This window comes from Prionailurus viverrinus, chromosome E3, assembly GCF_022837055.1.
Source record: "Prionailurus viverrinus isolate Anna chromosome E3, UM_Priviv_1.0, whole genome shotgun sequence".
Taxonomy (NCBI): domain Eukaryota; kingdom Metazoa; phylum Chordata; class Mammalia; order Carnivora; family Felidae; genus Prionailurus; species Prionailurus viverrinus.
In genome coordinates this window covers 15,719,989-15,729,571 of record NC_062576.1, presented here as the reverse complement: position 1 = coordinate 15,729,571, position 9,583 = coordinate 15,719,989, and the positions used below count along the sequence as shown (strand labels likewise).

At 46.9% G+C, this 9,583-nt stretch overlaps 1 pseudogene; it reads right to left on the bottom strand.

Moving 5' to 3' along the window:
• Positions 1 to 1,877: 1,877 nt before the first annotated feature.
• Positions 1,878 to 7,485, bottom strand: LOC125154678 (plakophilin-4-like; annotated as a pseudogene).
• Positions 7,486 to 9,583: the final 2,098 nt, after the last annotated feature.

Genomic DNA, 9,583 nt, shown 5'->3' with positions numbered 1-9,583 from the left:
AAAACGTCTCATTTAGCTCTCCCTCCCTTTCTTTCATCTTCTGGTAACTATTAATCACCTGAGGGATGCCTGGGTGGCTCAGTCGGTTAAGCGTCTGACTGTGACTCAGGTCATGACTTCATGGTTTGTGAGTTTGAGCCCTGTGTTGGGCTCTGTGCTGACAGCTCAGAACCTGGAGCCTGCTTCAGACTCTGTGTCTCCCTGTCTCTCTGCCCCTCCCCCACTTATGCTGTCTCCCCCCCCCCCCAAAAAAAATACACATTAAAAAAGAAAAAAACAGGGGCACCTGGGTGGCTCAGCCAGTAAAGCGGCCGACTTCAGCTCAGGTCATGATCTCGCGGTCCGTGAGTTCGAGCCCCATGTCGGGCTCTGTGCTGACAGCTCAGAGCCTGGAGCCTGTTTCGGATTCTGTGTCTCCCTCTCTCTCTGACCCTCCCCTGTTCATGCTTTGTCTCAAAAATAAATAAATGTTAAAAAAAAAAGAATGAATAGTTAAAAAAAAAAAGAAAAAAACATTTGACAAAATGCTAGTTTTAAAATTCTTCTTTTCACACTGGAAGATGAATGAATTTTGTTCCCCCCCCAAGGATGAACTTTCCACATTTTTCTTTCATGTACATAGAAAATGGCAGAGGCAGGGAGTGGGGCTGGCACTTCTATACTATACTGGACTTTGTGTTTCAAAGTTACACTATTCATTTGAAAACTGGGGCGCCTGGGTGGCGCAGTCGGTTAAGCGTCCGACTTCAGCCAGGTCACCATCTCGCGGTCCGTGAGTTCGAGCCCCGCGTCGGGCTCTGGGCTGATGGCTCAGAGCCTGGAGCCTGTTTCCGATTCTGTGTCTCCCTCTCTCTCTGCCCCTCCCCCGTTCATGCTCTGTCGCTCTCTGTCCCAAAAATAAACGTTGAAAAAAAAATTGAAAACAAAAGATGTCATAGCTTGGTTTTAATTGCTAACAATTCCTTGGGGTTCCCATTTGTTTTTTAAGCTGTCAGTTTCTTCAAATCCTTTTTCAAACGCCACACTGTATTACAAATAATGGCAATTAGTAATGTAGCATTTCCATATTTATACCAACAAAAGAAATTCACAGGGCATAATAGCATACAACCTTGACGTTTAGTAATAGCAACAAAACATGATAAATAAAAAGTATTTTTCCCCCTGTACAGACCAGCAGAACATAAATCTATTCACGTTTAAAGAATCATCTTGGATTTGACCTACACATCCCCATCTCATTCTGCGCATTTCTCAACCCTCTCATCACATCACTCACATATTCACCAGACTACAGAGTCTGCAAGTAATCAATCCACCTAAATAGAGCTTAGAAAGTCCTCCCTCCTGAAGGTCTTCTCATTTCTCTGATAACCCCTCAAAAAAGAAAAAAAAATCATGCCCTTCACTCATTCCTTCCATGTCATGTTCACATTTCATTAGCAAATCAGCAAGATGGACTTTTTCATCTCAATCCAAACAAGGTTAGAGAGAAAGAGTTCCTCTACTGAGCATCTCGATGCTCCGCCCACGAGTCTGGGGACCCTGGGTCCTGTTCTGCTTATGAGAAGGTCATTTTGGGGCACCTGGGTGCCTCAGTCGGTTGGGCTTCTGATGTCGGCTAAGGTCATGATCTCGCGGTTTGTGAGTTCAAGCCCCGCATCAGGCTCTGTGCTGACAGCTCAGAGCCTGGAGCCTGCTTTGGATACTGTATCTCCCTTTCTCTCTGTGCCCCTCCCCTGCTCATGCTCTATCTCTCTCATTTATTCAAAAAATGAATAAATGTTAAAAAAAAAAAAAAAGAAAAAGAAGGTCGTTTCGTGGATTAAGAGTCTACATAAATTGTGGTCGATTTCAGCCCATACTGTGTTAAATAATCAGTAAAGCTGGGAAGTGAGCTCAGTCACCAAGATAAGGATCTTTATGGCTATGAGGAGACAGCAAACACAATCTGTATGCATCAAAGTTCTTTCTGTTGGAGTTGTCTTGACTATAATACAGCTGTTGATGCTGCCTGAATGTTGGTTGGTAGTATTCGAGGAAGGATGTGATTTGGATCGGCCTTGCCCTAACGTAGCACAGGTGTAATAAAATGGTTCTGATTCCACCCATCCTTTCTATAAATGCTCCGGAGGTCCCGAGATTGCCATGATGTATTCAAGACCTGGGCTGCTGCCTTCATCACTTTCGGAGATGATCTGTCTCCTCTGCCCTTGGTCATGTTCGTCAGCTTCTCTATCCTCCCTGAATCAGCCAGGGCTTTGGCATTCTCCATGTTTTTGCCGGTGACCTTGCGCAGAGCACAGCAGATGGCGACCGTGGTCTCATCAGACAGCACACTGGGGCCAGTCCTGCCGGGAAACCTGTTGACCCGGTCTCGCATGGCATATTTACCAGTGAGCTCCTTGTTGTGAACATCCAGAGCCATGTTCCTCTGGGAAGTTGCCAGAGAAAATACAACTTTACCATATCCATTCTCAAAAAGTTCTATAAGGATGGAGAGCCCTTTTTCTTTGCGGAAGTCTGCCCGGATGTATGCCGCAAACTCCCAATTTCCAGCAGATGGTTTCTGGAGAGACCCGGCAGAGCCTTCCAAGGCAGCTGGGCTGGAACTTTCTGCTAGAAGGTTCAGGTATGGTTTTAGCACTGATGGATGCCACGGCATCTTTGGGGGGGCTTTGACAGTCCTGGGATAGGACTGACTCCATCCCATTGATCCTCTTGTGGTGTTCTCTCTTTCTTTTTCTTCTTCTTCCCCCAGCAACTTGACTCTGAATCCCTGCTGGGAGACTTTTCCTAGTAAGTCATCCAGCCCACTCAGCCCCAGCAGCCGGCCGACAGGACAGGTTCCTCTGGGTGCACAGGCAGTTCTCCACGGTCTGGCTGCTGTAATCGGATGTGTTCACGGATGTAGGGGTTGCATACCAAAGCGAGTCCACCGGCCCCTTCGCAGAAGCGCATTCACGTCCTCGCCTCCTCCTCTCCAGAGCTGAGGTTCCTCAGGCAACCTGTCGTGTTACACAGAACGAGTGACATCTGGAATTTGATTTTGTGATCATCATCCAAAGACCAGTTACTCCGTCATAGTGTGGAATCGTCACAGGGTTTGCTAAGGTCCAGAGAGCATCTCGAGTGATTGCCATCTTTACAGCCTCACTTGAGGACACATTCCAGAGAGTGCCTGTAACAAGCTCCCTCACTTCTGCGCCGGATATTCTCAACAGTCGGAGCAAGGCAGGCACCCCACCAACATTCTTCCATTGTCATTTTATTTTCATCTGTAGACTTGCCAAAACAAGGTTGCGGATGGCACCGTAAGCGTTCTGCTGAACTTGCCCAAGTCTGTGGTCCGAGAGGTCAACCAGATGCTCGATTCCCCCTACCCTACACACCTCCATTTTCACGTGGCTGTCACCGCAGTGCAGGTGCCGCAGGTGGACCGTGGGCTCCCCTGGGCTGAGGGGATCTGGTGCCGCGGCACGCGAATGACTTCGGGCAACTCGGGATCACACCAGGCGAACTCCCTGGGGTCCTTCTGAATGCTGTCTGTTGATAGGGCACGCGTGGTGCCCTCATCAGCTGGTGCTGGGTGCTGAAGCCTCTTACAATTGCCCTCTTGCCCTCGGTATTGTATTGGCCCGTAGGGGTCTGCGTAGGTTGCCATTGTGTTCAGAGCGTAATTATTCTTTTCGCATGTAAGGGCGTGTCGTTGGCTGGATGTGCTTTGCAGATTTCCGGCACCTGCTGAGCATGTGCGATAGGACGCTGCCTGGTACCCTCGGAGCTCCATGGTTCTGTGGTTTGGGCTGCGGTACACTGGGCTGTAAGAGGCCCTCCCCCCACGCATAGGATTGGTGTGTAACTCAGGAGACAGAGCCGCATGAAGGTCTTGCCCAGGTTGGCTGTGCTGACCAGCACAGGAGCTCCATAAGTCTGTCAAGCTGTGTGGCCGAGGTGGAACCATCTTTCTGTAAATTTCATACAGCTGCTGTCCAAATTGTTCCACGTCGTGAACAGTCCTTTGAAGGAAAGTCCCACGTGTCATGGTATGGCGATCATCCCTGGGTGTTTGGGGGATGATGACACTGCCTAGCCTTGGGATGGTGAAGCTAGTTGATTCTGTGCATCCATCAGGGTCGGTGGGGACCCTACTGGGCTGGTGGTTTAGTACTGAGGGGTTGGGCCGTTGGGATTGGAGATCTGCTGGGAGGTGACTGAGCCAATCTGACTTGCAGCTGTTGGGAGAGGTGAGTCTCTGTGAAGAGTATGGAGAGGCTGCCTGCTGAGCAGATAATGTGGTGGAGGAATATGCACTGGGGTTCAGGGGCTGGGAGTCGGAGAGCCAAATTCACCACCCAGAATTCTCAGTGATCTACTTGAGGAGACCCACCTGTGCTGATAACATAGAAAGGAGGCTGCGTTCTAGATGGAACTGAACTCACTCTTCTCATGGCCTGACCCAGTGTTCATCCTTCCGCTCTTGAATTCTTCACCAAATGGTTATCAGTTGATCCTATGAATGAAGGCTGCGGGCTGTTATCTGCCTTACTCAAATTCTGGCTGTTGCGGGAACTCCCTGCTTCCTGGGATCCACTGTCAGAATTTGTGTTGAACTTGAGTTACCCAGTGATCTTTCACGGAGAGAGGAGTGTTCTGGTGAGTGTTCTGGCTCTGTCCTAATGAGATAGTTGTTGTGGCGGACAGCGCCAGAAACTCTAGGTTGGTTTGCGCCAGTATTTGGCACACCTGTCACTCTCCAAGGAACGGACTTCTCAGTTGAGCTGGTGCTGGCCATACTTGGTGATTCTGCCCCAAGCCTACATCTTACTTTTTTTTTTTAATTTTTTTAACGTTTATTTATTTTTGAGACAGAGAGAGACAGAGCATGAGCGGGGGAGGGTCAGAGAGAGAGGGAGACACAGAATCCGAAACAGGCTCCAGGCTCTGAGCGGTCAGCACAGAGCCCGACGCGGGGCTCGAACTCACAGACCGCGAGATCATGACCTGAGCTGAAGTCGGACGCCTAGCCGACTGAGCCACCCAGGCACCCCCCAAGCCTACATCTTTCTAGCTGACTGGCAGCGATCCGCCTTTCCACTTCCAGATCTCAGGCGAGTAGTTGAAACGGAAGCTCCTGCTGTTGTGATGCCCAGCTAGACTAGTGGCTGTGGTCTCGGGTTCCATGCCTTCGCCAGCGGAGGCAGCTTCCTGGGCGGGTCTGTGGTTGCCCCTCCTCCACCAAACAGGCCTACTGCTTAGGAGGGCATTCCTCTTTCCAGGCATCACTCAGGGGATCAGGGACAATCTGTGCCCAGGGGTTGCCGCTGTGGCACCTGAGATATTACAAAAAGTGCCATGGCCAAGCAGCTGACGCCCCTTCCCCCGAAGCGGCCTTTCCCCACCACTCCCAGGGTGCATGGACTCAGCCCCGGTGTCCCCTGTACTGTCCAGAGGCCACCGCCCAGCCGCCAGCCCACCTGTGCTGAATTCATGTTCTAAAATAACATAGTAATATCCGAACACAAACATTTATATCTAAATTCTGGACCCTGCCATGGAATTGTGCCCCGGGTGCTTATGTAACTTCACACTCTCCATATATGAAGGATGCTGAAAACCGGGATGACTTTGAAGACAGGGTAAAATGAACTGATGTCTGAACCACACTCCAGACACACAGTTGCTGCGCTTTGAATAGTCGACCCTGCAACAACACAGGTTGAAATGTGTGCGTCCACTCACATGTGGATTTTTCTCGGTAAGTACAGCACAGCGCTGTAAATGTGTCTTCTCTTCCTTATGGTTTTCTTAACATTTTCTTTTCTCCGGCTTACTTTATTATAAGCATACAGTATATAATGCGTGTAATGTACAAAATATGCGTTAATCAGCTGTTTATGATATTGGGCTTCTGGTGAACAGTGTGCTATTAGTCGTTAAGTGTTTGGGGAGTCAAAAGTTATAGGGGGATTTTTCCCCTGGTGGAGAGGGTAGGGGGGGTGGGGAGGGGAGCTGGCACTTCTAACCCCTGGGTTAGTGAAAGGTCAATTGTACCGATAGCAAACATGCAGGGAAAATTCGGCCGTGTTCATTATTTTATTTGAGCAAATTTGGTAAAGAAATTGCCGAGAGTAGTTTCTCCGAAAAGCCCTGGGTACACTCAATATTTCTGCAAACCTTGGAAATGGAAATTTATTAATTGTTACTGTAGAGAGCCGGAGTCGAAAAGTGAAACCACCGCGATGAATTTGTACGACGATAAAGAAGTATAAGAGAGAGAGAAGTTTGTCATTGGATAGTCTTTGGCCTTTTGAAAAGGAAAGTATTGCCCTACAAGCACATTTAAGACTGCAAGATGTCCGGGGCGCCTGGGTGGTTCAGTCGGTTGAGCTTCCGACTTCGGCTCAGGTCATGATCTCGCGGTTTGTGAGTTCAAGCCCCGCGTCGGGCTCTGTGCCGACAGCTCAGAGCCTGGAGCCTGCTTCGGATTCTGTGTCTCCCTCTCTCTCTGACCTTCCCCCGTTCATGCTCTGTCTGTCTCAAAAATAAATAAACATTAAAAAAAAAAAAAGGACTGCAAGATGTCCATGAGCCCTTTGGGGGTAAATTACCCGTGCACCTGCCCGCACCCCCATGGTGGCTTCTGAGGGAAGTGCCTGAGGTGTGCGTGGGGCGCTGGAGTTCGTGAGGCAGAAGACTGGGTGGCCGATGGACTGCATGTCAGATTCCACAGCTGTGTTTTGGCAATCAGAGTGTCTCTATGAAAGTGGCCTCGTCTGAGAGGCAGCAAATGCAGAGGCCAAGGAAATAAGGGCTCAGAAAAAAGTGAGTTCATTCTCATTAGAAATTTGGTGTTTTACACTAGACTTTATTTCTATGCCATTTGCTTGGTATTCCTTCTAAAGGAGAAGACCAATTAAAAAAATCTTTTAATATTTATTTTTGAGAGAGAGAGAGAGAGAACGAGCAGGGGAGGGGCAGAGAGAGGGGGAGACACAGAATCCGAAGCCGGCTCCAGGCTCTGAGTTGTCGGCACAGAGGTCGACGCAGGACTTGAACCCACAAATGGGGGGGATCATGACCCGAGCCGAGGTCGGATGCTTAACTGACTGAGCCACTCAGGGGCCCTGAGAAGGACCAATTTTTAAAACTGAAATGTCTTCTAGGGTGCCTGGGTGGCTCAGTGGGTTAAGTGTCTGACTCTTGGTTTCAGCTCAGGTCATGATCTCACGGTTCGTGAGTTCCAGCCCCACGTTCAAGCCTCTGCGCTTGACAGTGTGGAGTCTGCTTTGCATTTTCTCCTCTCTCTGCCCCTTCCCCACTCATCTTGTCTCTCTTTAAAGAAAATAAACTTAAAAAAAAAAAAAACCAACAAAAACAAAACCCCCAACCCTCCCTCCCCCGACATGTTTTCTGAGAAGTTACTTATCTTCTTGCTTGGAAACCTAACCTAACGCTGTAACTTACCTGGCGGATACTTCTCATCTACTAACTGCCTCGTAATAATTTTTGGTCAAAAGTAACAGAATGACCATGTACAATTGAGATTGGACCATGATCCAATCTCAAGGTCCGAAGCAAGACCAAACTTAATTATGTTCTGTGGTTTCCTTTGTTGTGTTTCCTTCCACTTAATATAAAGAGATAAAGACTCTTACAAACTGTTTTAGTTACAGAACTTTATAGACTTTAAACCTTTCTTTAAAATTTTATTTTAGAGAGGGGAGGGAGGAGTGGGAGAGGGAGAGAGAATCTTAAGCAGGCTTGGCGCTGAGCACAGAGCCTGACTTGGGGATTGACCCCATGGCCCTGGGATCATGACTTGAGCTGAAATCAAGAACTGGATGGTCAACCACTGAGCCATCCAGGTGACCTGAGCTTTATAGACTTTTAAACCTTTAAAGTCCTATGAATGTCAAAGTTTCTGCAAAGTATCTTAGATAATTGTGGAGAGGCACAATAATTGGTTGGGGTAATAGATAATAGTGGTTCCTCATTCACTGATGACAAATGAACGTTTTGAATTTAAAATTTTTCCTTGTCTTTCTGGGTTTTTCATCTATAAAAAGCTACGAAAGCCCCAGAGTCACTTTTCATCATAAGATGACCACTATAATTAATGGACTCTCTTGTGCAGATATTTACAAGCTTAGATTAAATCAAGGTGCTGCTGATAGTTTCAAAACCTAACACAGTAGGGAGTTAGATTTTCATAACCTATGAGGAAATAGGAGACAGATGTGTGATTTGAGGAGACATTCAGGGAATCATCTATTGAATTATCAAGTGCTTACTATATTAAGCTCCCGTCCTCCTGGGAGCCTCATTTTGCAGGAGCAATGTGGTGATTGCTAGAACCAAGGCCTGGCTTCCCAGTGTAATCTGGGCAGATACTCTGCTTATATCTGATCCTCACATCTGTCTACTCTCTGGTATGGGCATATTTTATCAGTGAGGACAGAGGCTCAAGCTAAGAGTCACCTCTGGCCAATGTCCATCCACATCTGTTCACACAGGGAGGGAACTTTGCTCTGTTTCCAGAACAGCATAGAACTTGGGAAAAATGTGTATTCATATCTTCTGCTCATCACTTAACTGAATGTTTTTTAGGGGTTGAGTTGTATCGGTTCTTTGTATGTTTTGGATACTAACCCTTTATTGGGTATGTCATTTGTAAATATCTTTTCTCATTTTGTTGTCTTTTAGCTTGTTTCCTTTCCTTTTTTTTTTTAATTTTTTTTAATGTTTATTTATTTTTGAGACAGAGACAGAGCATGAACAGGAGAGGGGCAGAGAGAGAGGGAGACGCAGAATCTGAAGCAGGCTCCAGGCTCTGAGCTGTCAGCACAGAGCCCGACACGGGGCTCGAACCCACAAACCACGAGATCATGACCCGAGCCAAAGTCGGAGGCTTAACCGACTGAGCCACTCAGGCGCCCCAACTTGTTTCCTTTCCTGTGCAGAAGCTTTTTATCTTGAAGTCCCAATAGTTCATTTTTGCTTTGGTTTTTCTTGCCTTGGGAGACATATCTAGAAAGATGCCTGTGCTTTCTTCTAAGATTGTTATGGTTTCAGGTCTCAAGTCTAGATCTTTAATCCATTTGGGTTTCATTATTTTGTATGTAGCTGTCCAGTTTTGTTGAAGGGACTTGTCTTTTTCTCATTGCTTATTCTTGCTTCCTGTGTCAAAGATTGACTATATAATCGTGGTTTATTTCTGAGCTTTCTATTCTGTTCCAATGATCTATTTGTCTACTTTTTGCCAGTGCCCTTTGTAGTATATCTTGAAATCTGGGATTGTGATACCTCCAGTTTTATTCTTCTTTTTCAAGATTGTTTTGGCTATTTAGGGTCTTTTGTAGTTCTATACAGATTTTAGGATTATTTGTTCTTGTTCTGTGAAAAATGCTGTTGGTATTATGATAGAGACTGCATTAAATGTGTAGATTGTTTTGGATAGTTTGGATATTTTAACAATATTTGTTCTTCCAATCCATGGGCATGGGGTATTTTTCCATTTCTTTGTGTCATCTTCAATTTCTTTCATCAGCGTTTTATAGTTTTCACAGTACAGGTCTTTCAC